The sequence below is a fragment of the Lissotriton helveticus genome, chromosome 9 (genome assembly GCF_964261635.1).
Source record: "Lissotriton helveticus chromosome 9, aLisHel1.1, whole genome shotgun sequence".
NCBI lineage: Eukaryota > Metazoa > Chordata > Amphibia > Caudata > Salamandridae > Lissotriton > Lissotriton helveticus.
This window is the reverse complement of record NC_136070.1, coordinates 1,040,115,943-1,040,129,582: the sequence shown is the minus strand read 5'-3', so window position 1 is coordinate 1,040,129,582 and position 13,640 is coordinate 1,040,115,943.

Here is a 13,640-nt window from a genome sequence, read left to right as displayed (position 1 = left end):
GTACATATTCAGCAGCACCTGCACATTGCCTGCTTTCCAATACCAGCAGCAAAGTTGCCTGCTTTCCAATACCAGCAGCAACGTGCAGGCAGCGAGGGAGCCTTTTCTCACCTCCAGCTGGGCCGAAGTCAAGGGGCCATCCTACCTCCTTTTGTTTGTATATACTGACTGGGGGCTGCCTGGAACCTTACATTTAAATGTAAATGCCACAGAGAGAAACAAGGGTACACAGCTTGCCTTCTCTTGAGAGGCACGCTTTTGCCTCGGCTCTGTCCCTGTAATTCAGGCACTGCAAGACTATCAGATGGGTTAGTCAAACACACAAATAATTTAAATAGCACTATGTTATTTCTTTTATAGCGCTAGGTCGGGACATCATGAGGTAATTTGCTTATTGTCTTACTTGGTCAGTCCCCCCACTTCTTTTTATAGGACTCGTGCCCTGCTAACAATCGAACCACGCATAAGAAAGGCATTGGGGCTGTGATACACAATAGACCTTTAGGATCACAATTAAACCTGCCAGCAGAGTAAGTAAGCTTTGAGTGCCTACTACTGAAGATGCTCATTTAGTTTCAAGACACAGTCGTACTAGACTTAACCCAAGTGCATAAAGACAAAAAAGCAGACAGTGGGCGAATTTTCGCACATTAAAAAGTATCAAGGCAGAACTCACACCAGATGATAGTAATTGCAAAGAATAATGACAAGCTATAATACGGACCATTACATGATACAGAAATTTCAGTTTTTTGTTTTTTTTAAGCACTCGATGGACTGCCCCACGCGTCTGAGGACCAAAGTACTCGCCGGTTAAGCCCTGCAGAACTAGATTCTATTTGGTCTCATATGCACCGAGTGAATACACCAAGCACGATAATCTGACAGGATATATTGTTAATCTAGGCATGAGTATTAACTCTTCTTTCGCTCAACATTTATATTAATTATCTCATTTCACACTTTAAACACCATTACTAATCATCGCTTTGGCCCATAAGAATTCAAGCACCGTTACACTGTTGTTAGATCATATGGCAGCATGCTTGCAAAACCTTGTTAACAGCTCCCATGTTTATGCACAAGACTCAATTAAGAAGGAAAGGTAAGCGTTTAAGTTCGGTAAAAACAAAATATAACGCGGACACCCGCGTGCAGGAAACCCTACTCTGCTGCGTCGGCGATTTCTCCAAGCAATCCCTTAAAAGGGTCCGGAGGCAGGGAACATACAATGCACCTCCAAGACCCTTTAACATTCGCACAGCCCCAAGCGAAATCCTTCTGCATAGAGACAAATGACCTCACTGGATCTCCAAAAGCAATATTAAACTCTACTCCAAGAAAGCTCACCTTGTAGTCTACACATATACCTCCCCATGGCACTTTTCATATTTAGTGTCGCCGCTTTAAACGCCAACTCCCAAAAATAAAATCCGCTGTCAACGCACGTGGCCGGCACAGCAGCAGTTATAAGCCTTTATGCAATAAGCATGGTTGGTGTCTTCCAAATTTCAAAAATTGCGCTGGCCCTTCGAGGACACCGTACTGCAGAGACCTTACTATCAACCAATACCTAGACTCGATACATGTTTTTGGGGACTAGACTTGGGTGTAGCAAAGGTAGCGATTGGTTGCTTCAAGTCCAGCGAGACCGTTGCCCGTCAGAGAGTCCTGCCCTATTATTCAGTGGTAAAACGCTGGGCGGGGCCATGGTGTTCACTGGTCCGGATAGCGGGTTGGACGTTGCAGGCTGCGCTTTCTTTGTAAACGTTCAGCGGTGGTTTTATAATATTTTATGCGTTTTTATATAGCGCGGACTTTACCCGACGGTGTCAGAGCGCTTCACAATAGGAACAGTAGTGGAACAAGAGGAAAAATTGCAAATCAGCATGTTACAAAAGCAAACGTTACGTTAAATAAGGCAATAGTGGCAATTGTGCATGTATCAAGAGCAAACAAAGTACAAGTAGCAAACGATACGTTCCGAGAGGAGAAAAAGTGACGTGTGTATGTTGCAAAAGCGTACAAAATAGAGACCGTATAATACTGCACTAAACGGCAGATACTCAAAACACAAGAACAAACCTTACCTTACATGAGGCAATGATGGCAGTTGTGCATGTATCAAGAGCAAACAAAGTACAAGAGGTAGCAAACGATACATTACAAGAGGGAAAGTGACGTGTGCATGTTACAAAGGAGTACACAATGCAAGTAGAAGTATAATACTGCAATAAATGGCAGACTCAAACCACAAGAACACATTGGGAAGGCACTTCATGTAGAACAGAGTTTTCTATAATGGAAGGACTTCCTTCAGATGATAGAGAGAGCGTGAATTACATTTGGAAGTGTCTTTGAAGGACGAGAGCTTTGAGGTCAGTTTTGAAGGCCTGGGAAGAGGTGGTGGTCCAGAGCTGAGGCGGAAGTGAGTTCCAGATTCTCACCGCGTTGCCTGAAAAGGATTGGGCCATCGACCTTTCCTTCTTCAAAGTGGGAGGTTCAGGCAATAGATTTCCCGCATTACGTGCTGGTCTAGAGCCTCCAGAGAGTTTCAGTTTATTTGCCAGCTAGATAGGAGGAGTGCAAGGCTTTGTGGGTGAATCAGGCAGTCGTGTAGATAGATCTTGCCTCGATGGGAAGCCAACGAAGGGTGGATAAAATGAGTGTGATGTGGTCGCTTCTTTTGGCCCCATATATGAAACAAGCTGCTGAATGGAGAGCAGATTTAAGGGGGACAGGTGGGATTTGGGGAGGCCAGTAAGAAGAGAGTTGCAGTAGTCCAGTCGGGAGAGAACCAGCGATTGGACCAGGGTGAGGTCATGCTCCGGGAAGAAGCGACAAATCCCCTAAAGAAGGCGCAGTTGGTATCAAGCAGACTTTGCAATGGAATTTATGTGGGAGAGTAGATTGAGTTTTGTGTCAAGTATGACACCAAGGGATTTTGCGCTGTCGACAATGATGGGTTTATTGTTAAGAAGATTCATCTGATCCATCCATGATTGAACAGGGGGAGGAGAAATTGAGGAGGAGAGGAGGAGGAATTCAGTTTTAGAGGGATTCAGAATCAGTTGATGAGTAAACATCCAGTTTTGAATGGAGTCAATGTGGTGGTGAGCCTCAGCAAGGCCTACCAGTGCTAGGGGTTCTCCCTTCTCTGCACAGAGTCCTCAGACCAATAGAAAGAAGTTGGCACAGAAGCTGGAATAGAAAAGACAGAGTTTATTAAACCTCATGAGGTGGAACTACATTCACACAACACCCTTCGGTAGTGTATGAGGTAGCACACGGACTGGAAGGAGCTTGGTCCTTTTATACCCACACAGGGGCTCAAATGAAGGCGGTACAAGTACAGAATGCTGGTTTCAAATACATACAAGGTCATACGGAGAGTGTGCTGGCAACAAGTGGGAGGGGCTGACAGTTAGCTAATTCTGGTGCACACATCCCGACAGTTACACGTTGGAGACAGCTGTAAGCTCAACTCAGCATGTGCAAAGCAGAAGAGGCTAAATATATCTCGTCTCCAGGCAGATTTCAAGAGCAGTTAACAGGGAGGTAGGACAGAGCACATGGCGAGCACATGGCAAACAAAATGGCTGCCAGAAATACAAAATGGATTCCACACAACGGACAAGATAGTCTCTAAATACAAGATGTCTTCCACTAATGCTTAACCTAATCGCTGCTAAATTACAACAGACGACACTTTCAGCATTAGCTGAAGACATTCGTTTATCTGGGGTAATCTAGATATGCATCCTGTACATTGATGCTCATCATCTCAGCTATTTCTTTATTTAACATTTGCTGTGCTTTTATATCTGCAATATTTCTTTTGGCAAGTGTACAAGCAGTGATGCACATGGAGCAAAGCATAGGACCACATTGTATACAAGTATAGCATGTAAATAGTATCACCAGTAGTATACATAGAATAGTCAGTAGTTTCCAGCCCCACGTAGCAATGAGTGTCCATATCCAGTTTGAAAATGTCCATGTACCAGTCTCTGTGTGAATTTCTGCAGCAATCTTATGCAGTTTTGAGATTCCATCATATACTGAAGGGGAGTGATCCGGTATAAATACGCAGCAACTGCTTCCGATGATGCGACATGCACCACTCGATCAGCCAAAATCACATCAAGCACCATCCTATATTGGAGTGCTACACTCCTTGCAATTTGTAGTTCCTCTGTAATGTTCCCAAGTGCCACAGCTGTTTGATTGGTGACAGCTTCTACAACACGAGTCAATCGCCTTATCTTTCTGCTATTCAATGCAGCACCCACAAAGAAGAACAAACCCAAATTGAAATCGACATATTGTTGCAAAGTGGTATCTGTCTGGTCAACTTCATCTGCACTTATTGTTCGTTTATATCTATTCTTGGAAATCTCATTATACAACTTTAAATTCAGATGATAGGATGGAGGGGCCAAGAACACAGGTGGTAACAAAAATGATATGTAACATACCCGGACCACCCAACAGGTAATTGATTGTATCCTTTATTACCACATACAAAATATGAATTGTGTGAAGACATAAAACTACTGTTGTTAGCTCCTTCAATAATCAATGTCAAAATACATATACTCCGTCCTACTGGGATTCTCCCAACACTACTTATACATAGTTCTGCTTTAGCTTTGGTCACAGAAATTACCAAAGGTCCATTGTCTTTAATGTTCCTCATATTCATGAAGACATATTGTGTTGAAATATTGTCCGGTTGGTATTCTTCCCATTCCCATTTAGTCCCTTTGGCTTGAGGATAACCATCTTTATCTTGATAACATACTTTATTCAACCGAAAAATAATTCCACCTACTGAGGGCTTTCCGAAAGCAAACAAAAGAGCATACCAAGCTTGACAAGAACCATTATGGGAAAACGGTAGAGGAATAACAGGTGTTCCTCCTTTATTTTGGTGTGCAGGTATCATCCCACACACCCAACAGTTGGTAGTATTCGTGGCTTTGTGTGTATGATGCAACATCTGGATAAATGTGTTATTTAGGTAGGATTGTCGATGCTTCTGCTCATGATAGGGAAGCGTATAATAATAGTGTTCCACTGGAGCTGTAGTAGGGACAACCAAAAGCTGTCGAGCAGGAGCCACTTTCTCAACAAACCAGGTGATTATTGCCATAACCACCAGGGCAACAACAAACCCTCCAACACAAATAATTATTTTGTTATTCATTTCAGCAACAGTGATGATTGATCTTTCTGAAACTTGTTGAAAACAATCGTTGGAGCTCTTATCCATTTGGGCAGCCGCTGATTTCTTCACCACGGGCCAAGACGGGTGTCACTACACTAATGCAGGGCTGATCCCCCCCCTTGCCACATTGGCTCTCCGTTTCACAAACCCAGGGCGGTAGCTCAACCAGTCTCGTTCAACACTGCAGATTCTTTCCTCGGTCTCAAGTGGTATCGCGCTGCTCCAGGAATCGTGTGGTCAGGGAAGACTTCCGCAGATTCGTCAGGTGAGATAGCTTGACCTTTCTCTGTCTCTAGAATCTCTCGATGGACAGTCAGCACAGCAGGTTCCACCAAGGCAGGCGACACAAGCTTACAGTGTGTGCTGTGGACCCAGTTCTTCTTGTTCGTCACTTGAACTGCTGTCCTTGTAGTCAGGAGCACCTGCTCCGGACCTCGCCACCTCGGTTCCAAGCTGTTCGATCTGTCGAAGACATTGACCATCACATAGTCGCCGGGACGGAGTTCATGGGCCTCACCTGTAGATCTGTCAGGAAGAGCTTCTCGAACCTGTTGATTAATAGAGATCAAACTGTCGGTTAACTGTGCCAAATAATCAATCATCAGAACACAAGGAACATCATGTATGGGGCGTGTTTTAGGAACTCCCCAAATGTTCATCGGTGTCCCAAATACCACCTCATACGGGGTAAGACCTGATCGTGAGTGTGGCACCGATCTTATGGATAATAATGCCAAAGGTAGTGCATCTGGCCACTTTAGGGACGTGGAAGCCAGTATTTTTGCCAGCTTCAATTTTAAAGTAGCGTTATACCTTTCCACCAATCCTGCTGATTGCGGGTGGAAGACTGCATGGAATTTCTGTTTGATCCCTAACCCTTTCAGGACATGCTCAGCAACTTGCCAAGCAACTTGCCCAATAAAATGAGGTCCATTGTCACTCCACAAAAGCTTACAAACACCATACCTAGGAAAAAACTCCTTTAGAAGCACCTTTGCTGTGGTGAGAGCAGTATTATTCTTTGTAGGGTATGCCTCTATCCATTTACTGAAGGCACATACCACCACTAGGACATATTTTAGATGATTGCAGCTGTTCAAATTGGATGTAATCCATCTGCAAGACTTCAAAAAGTGCGGTTGGTGTAGCACACCCACCTGTAGGAGTCTGTGTCCCTTTTCCAGGATTATACTGCCAACAGATCAAACAGGACTGTACCACTCTTTTAGATGTGCTGGCAATTTCAGGATGCTCCCAAACTTGTGAAAGCAACTTAGTTATTGCTGGAGCTCCAACATGTGCCAGCCCATGTGCCATTTGAACCATAGGTTGTAAATAGGCTGCAGGCAATTTCCATTTATTCATTTCTTTGTTACCCCAACAACCCTCATCGTCTAACTTTCCTTCTTTAGACCATTGGTCAAGCTCTTTCACAGAGGCAGATCTCTGTATATCCAATACTTCCTCTCTAGCATCATGCCAACGCTCAGCTTGAGACTTCACCACGTACATGGAAGTAGTGTTTCACTGCATCGCAGTTTCACGAGCTACGCGATCTGCAAAGGCATTGCCTTGTCCTATTTTGTCAATGATTTTCTTGCGTGCGCTACACTTCATAATAGCAACTTTCTTTGGGTATGTAAGTGCAGTCAAGAGATTATGTACTAATTCTCTGTGCATTATCTGCATCCCGTGGGATGTAAGAAAGCCTCTTTCCTTCCAGAGTAGGCCAAAATCATGAACCACTCCAAAAGCATAGAGGCTATCAGTGTAAATGTTCACACACAAGTCAGTGCTAAGTTCACACGCTTGTGTCAAAGCTATTAGTTCAGCTGCTTGAGCCGACTTCTGAGGTATGCGAGCTGTTTCCACTACTGTCTCAAGCGTGGTGATTGCATAAGCAGCTGAAGTCGTGCCATCTGGTAACTTCAGACAGGACCCATCAACCCACAGTTCCCCATCTACATCTGGAAGGGGCATATCTTTCAAATTGATGCGACCCTTTGTCTGTTGCTCAGTAAGGAATATACAATCGTGAGGTTCCTTTGACTGGGACTGAGTCGCAGGATATGGCAACAAAGTGGCTGGGTTCAGTGTCGGGCACCTCTTCAAGGTAATATGAGGTGCTAACAGTGTCAATTCGCATCCTGTCAAATGAGCACTAGTTAAGTGCTGTGTCTTAGTCTGATTCAAAAGGGCATCTACTGCATGGGGTACTAGCACCAACAGTTTGTGTGACAAAACTATCCCTTCACTCGGACGTATGGACACAGCTGTTGCTGCAACTGAACGGAAACACCAGGCAATGCACGAGCAACAGGATCAAGAACTGCAGAAAAATATGCACAGGGACCCTGCTTGTCACCGTGTGTCTGTACTAAAACTGACAATGCACATCCATCTTTCTCGTGTAGATAAAGTGTAAAGGCCTTCATGTAATGGTTCTAGAACCTTCTGGCTTGTTCTGGACACAGGGGACTAGGAGTATATAAGGCCAACACCTGGGAAGCCATTTTGTCATTGTGGGGCCAGTTGGAGTTTAGGCTGTGGCAGTAGGAGGTCAGCGCAGAGTGGGAAGCTTGACTGCCTTTTGGGGCTGCTCTTCCTGTTTCCTGACGTTACACCACATCCACTGATCTAGCCCACTCAGTGTACCAGCCTGTAGCCCTGGTATCACCCAGGGTGCGTGAGCCCCCAGAAGTGATCGCGACATCACTGGACTGAACTTCCTTGACCCCTCCCCCTCTTCCTCCCTCACGACAAGTAAAACGGAACATAGCCGCTGTGTGACTTCGGGGCAAGAACTACTTTGCCTGCGGCCGCGTTCTGCCTGAGGTGGCCCTACCAACCCCAAGAACCTACCAGAGTGGTGGGTGGTTCGGCGACTCTTCAGGGCTTTGCTGCAGTGGCGGACCTTCACGCGACAGGTGATAGAGGTGAGGTGTGTCGCGCGAAGTTGGCGGAGCAACCAAGCCGCGTAACAGTGCCGGTGAGGGGAGGCGGAAGCTGCTGAAGGAGGCCACCGGGAAGAAAGGTGGGAGTGACGTCCCCGCCCTCCTAAGCATTGGCGGCAGCGCAAGGGGAGGGGAGAAGCCAGTGGAGGCCGGACTTGGGCGGGAACTACCCCGGGTGAAGCCCGTCTGGGGGAGGAACCCCGAGACACCCAGGTAGTACTGTCAACAATAATGTTTATAATGAATGTTTTATATATTTTTCATCATCAGAAATTGTATTTCCCAATTGATATGGAGGTGTATTGTTTCCAGGTTGTTACAGGTTGTACCGTATTCAACCTATTTCTAAGATTAATCACTCTGGTGAAGGTGGTGTTTCTTTTGTTTCTCACTACTATCTAGTGCAACTAATAAAAGAACAAAGGCCCTGACGAATGCCATGGGATTTAATACCCTGTAGGCAGAAACATGTTGGCCCGTTATAAGACAGATATTTGCTGACTGTCTCTTTTGCACTGTTCTTGGTTTTTAATTAGGAGGTGTGGTTCGGCCGTAGAATAAAGTTATCAATAGGAGAACACTCCATCCTATTTTAATGTCACTATATATTTTTTGTTGCACTGTTTTTTCACTTGACCATCAAAGATCAGCCATTACTGACGGTTCATTTGTAGTGGTGGTCCAAATCCTTTACCAGCAACAAATGGTGTGGCGCTAGATGTCCCAATGATCAGGGGGACCAGCCGGATTTACACCTGGGTTTGGCCAGATGATAGGACTGATCATTGAGTCAATTTGATGGTAACCCATTGCTACATGTTTTGGATTTGTCAACCATATGTGAATGCTCCGAATGGTGTTGGTTCTTTCTATACATATAGTGTTCACCCTCTATTGTAACACGCTGTCTTCATGCGATTTACACGCTCGAGATTTTGGTAACTCGGTTTGACAGTGCAGCCACATAATAGATGTGGCAGACCCTCTGTGTTCTTGTGTTATATATAAGCAACGTTGAATGTCAATGAAAGATGCAACTTTTTCTATGTTACACATTGAAAAGTTAGAACCTTTACCATTTTCAGTGGCTGAGGCCAATTCAGCAACGTGGCTTATCCACGGGTTAATAACTCTCCCGTTTCCTCTATTCAAGTTCGAGGCGTGTATGAAGTACTTTGCCATTGGTAGATATGAGCCTCTCGGCAGTACTTATCTCCATGAAGCTTGGTCGCTTCCATTTACCGATAGGTGCCTTAGGGAGGGTAAGGAAGTTTATTTGAATGGTGAAGATTGCACTGAAACACCAGATCACTCATTGATGTGTAGACATATTCAATTACATGGCTCTTGTAAGCAGAATGAGCCGAATTTAGCCTGTATTTTGAAAGGTACACCTGTGCCTGCTATCGTACCCACATTCACATTACTGGCAAACGGGAGTTATTTACTTTTAAATATTGAGGATTGTTGTGGGTTAGTAGCGGGAATTGCTTATGTTGTTACTGCCAGTGAGCGTGTGGTTTGCTGTAATAATGTAATGTATCCTCCTCCGCATGGGAAGCTTGATGTTTCCATCTGGCCCACAATTCCGACCTTGAAAGCAGAGTTCAACAAGATGAGTCGCATAAGAGCTCTATTGCCCCAGAAAGAAGTTGCCCTCACATCTGCTCGTGAGACATTCGTCCTTCACGTGGCAAACACCCGCACAGAGGTCCATGCTTTATTAAATACTGATTTGTCCTTGCATTTCAGTGAGTCAATTCACACTATCTTTAATGCATCCTCTACCACAGGACTGGCACACTTTTTTAAAGTTGTAAGCAGTGGCCTTGTGACTTCTTTTCAAACTATATTTGGTGTGTTCCCGGCATTTTTTCATTCTATTTTTTCCAGCCTGTTTGGTGGATTTCCCTTGCTACTGACTCTGGCTGCAGGCGTTCTTTTACTGTTTTGTTTATTTCAAAATGGATGCACGTCCTGTGTTACAAGAAGAGCTATCACGGTTGGAGCTGCTTCACAACCGAATGCTTGAGTACTATGGAGCGCTGCCTCTTGCTACTTTGAGTGCGGCTTATGGATTATCGTTTAGATTTTCCTATTCTACATGTGTCCAGCCTGTCTTTCATTGCCTGAGTTGCGATTTGGACTGGGCCCTGGATTTGTGTCTCTGCAATACAGTGTCTCCCGATGCTGATTATAATCAGCTTGTGAGCCCCGTAATTGCTCATGAATTGCTTTGTTCTGGTGGAGGGATTATGGCCTTTGCAGCGATGCATGGAGTTCTGGGTCGTTGGAATGTGTTCGCAGCGGCGCAAGATTTCTTGGAACACAGCTTCATTGAAAACCCACCGAGTTGTCCTCTGATGGTGCTAGAGGCTCCGGTAATTGAGGAACATGTATGTTCTTTCCCTTTGTTAAATTGGATGGCTGAAATATTTTCAGATGAGAACAATGACTTGCTGTTGCTGCATAGTTTGCATATTCATTGTTAGAATGAGATGTGTCATTGCTTCACTCTCTTCCATGACTGAGGTCGCTAATTGGACATTGGATATTTTTTATAGAGCCTCAAAAAATGTTTTACTCTGGCCCAGACCTATTGACCTCACTATGCCCAAATGGCTACATTTATTGAATTTGAACTATTATGGGACTATAAAGTTTTTTGTTTTACATTTTTTTTCCCTTGTGCAAATTTGAGACTGGTTCTGTTTTTTCCTTTTTCTTTTTATGTTTTTATTATCATTTTATGTCAGCAAGCAACCATTTACATCTTCATAATCAAATTAAAATAAAGTATAATCAAATTAATACATACGATATATTACAACAAAACATTAGCAGCGGGAACACAAATAATTATTTTCTTCAGCTCCATCTTGACAAGGGAGACCAGAGTTTCAGTCCATATCTCTTTCTTCTAACTCCCTTTGCTTTATACAATGCAGTCTCTAAATGAAATGTCGACATTAATCTGGATTGCCAATTATTAAATACTGGTGGTGCAGTATCTAACCATTGCGATGTTATACACACCCGAAATATTGACATGCAAATAAATAAAACCCCTTGCTCAGCTTCCGTTCTACTACACGCTTGGCTTGACTGTAGACCTAAAATTACCAGTTCTGCAGATAATTGTACCTGTATCCCCAAACTACCATTCAAAAAATATTCAACATCAGAAATGAATTGAGTTAGTTTTGGACAGTAAAAAAACATACGAGCAGCATCTGCCGCAATAAACCCACACCGATTACATTTATCCCCTTTTATAGAATTCCATTTGGCCAATTTTCGATTGCACCCTTAGAGCTTCTAACAGGCCAACATTTTCGATAGCTATTTGGTTTTGCGTGTTTTTTAAATCCAGACAACTTTGTAGTTGTAAATATTAAAAAAATTCTGTCCTCACTAAATTATATTTATTCTGCAAAAAAAGATAAGAAGCTATTTTGTTCCCCTGAAATAAATCACCTAAAGTATGAATCCCTGCTGCATACCATCTGCCCATTACCCGATCCCTGAATACTTCCGGTAATAAAATACAGTTGTTTAAAGGTGTATAATAATTAAAATTTGAATTCCACCCAAATCTGTTTTTTACTTTTCTCCAAATCTCGAAGGCGGTCAACAGAATTTTGAATCTTGTCTTCTTGTAATAACTAGGCTCAACTATACGGACTAAGCATTGCTTCACCTCCTTACCCAATACCATCTCATAGATTGATGGGCTAATCGCCTCTTCCATTGTAGCATCATGAAAAATCAGGACGCCCATGTATTTCAACAGTGCAGCCCAATAATAAAGCCGAAAATTTGGAATCCCCCAACCTCCTCTATCCCTAGGTAATATGCACCATTTCATAGCCCCCCTTGCTCTATGATAGCTCCAGAGAAACCTGGAGCACAATCTATCAGTTCTGACGAAAAAAGCTGAAGAGAACAAGTATAAACATTTCGGAAAAATTAACATTTTTAAAACGTTGCTCCGCCCATAGAGCGATAAATGGAGATTATTCAATCGTTCCAGTGTCTTATTGGCCGCAGTTAAAATAGGTTCCGTATTCAGATGCACTATGTCTACTTTTGCTGAGATTTTAATACCCAAATAAAGGGCTCCTGAAGCAAAATTAATAGCCTTTGGGCGTCCTGCATCTGAATGAATCAGCTGCGTTTTGGAGAGGTTTAATTTATAGCCAGAGTACCTCCCGAATTTATCAGCTGCTTGAACTATCTTTGGCAATGCAGACTTAACATCAGGTGTGACAATAGCAATATCGTCTGCATACCCAAACACTTTATACTCTCTCCGATATATCTGAACTGGCATGATTTCTTCATCCTCTTCTAATCTGACTAGAAAGGGCTCTATATATAGAGCAAATAACAAGGGGGAACAAGGACATCCTTGCCTTGTCCCCCGTGTTATTGCTATATTTGCCGATGAGTTTCCAGCAATTCGGATTGTGGCTTTTGGTGTAATATACAGTGCCTGTACTGCTTTGATAAACTCTTCTGGAAATCCCTTCCAAATCAGAAGGACCACAAAAACTCCCAAGACACCCTGTCAAATGCTTTTTCAGCATCTAACAGGGCAACCGCAACAGGAGAATCCATAGCCTGCACCCAATCCAAAAGAGATATGATTATTTTTACATGGTCAGTTGTATCTCGTTTGGAAATAAATCCATGCTGCCTTTTGGAAACTAGACTAGACATAAGATCATTCAGTCTGTTAGCCAGTATCTTAGAAAAGACCTTGCTATCCTCATTAAGAAGCGAGATTGGTCTATATGACCCCATATCAGTATCCTCCTTTCCCTTTTTCTTAAAAATTACAATCGTGGCATCAGACCAGGAATCTGGAGGATTGCCCCTAAAGGATTGTTGGCAGACTTCTAATAACTCATGCTTCAAAATCTTTCTAAAGGTACGAAATAATTCAAGTGGGATATTATCAGGGCCCATAGCCTTACCAGGAGCTAAAATCAATAAAGCTACTTCTATTTCTTCCCAAGTTATGGGTGCTGATAACAGAGTTTTTTGCATTTCGGAAAGCTTGCTGGTCTCTAAATCTTTTACATATTCCACAGACGTATGACTGCCTGACGGATCCTCTATTGGTCCCCTGTATAGGGATTTCTAAAAATTTTGAAAAGCTTCCAAAACTTCTTTCTTAGTTTCTTGTAAGATCCCATTCAAATCAACAATCTTTAGGATATCACTATAGACTGTTTTCTGTCGCAGCCTATTGGCCAACATTCTCCCAGTATTTTCGCTAAATTCATACGATTCCTCCTTATATTGAGTATATTTGAGTGCAATTTGATCAGCGATATTAGAATACACTCTCGCTCTTTTAATAGTTAGATCTTTTTGTGCCGCTGCTATATCCCGGCCTAGTCTAATTGTATTAGCTAATTTACGTTCTGCCCACATGACCATATCGCTAT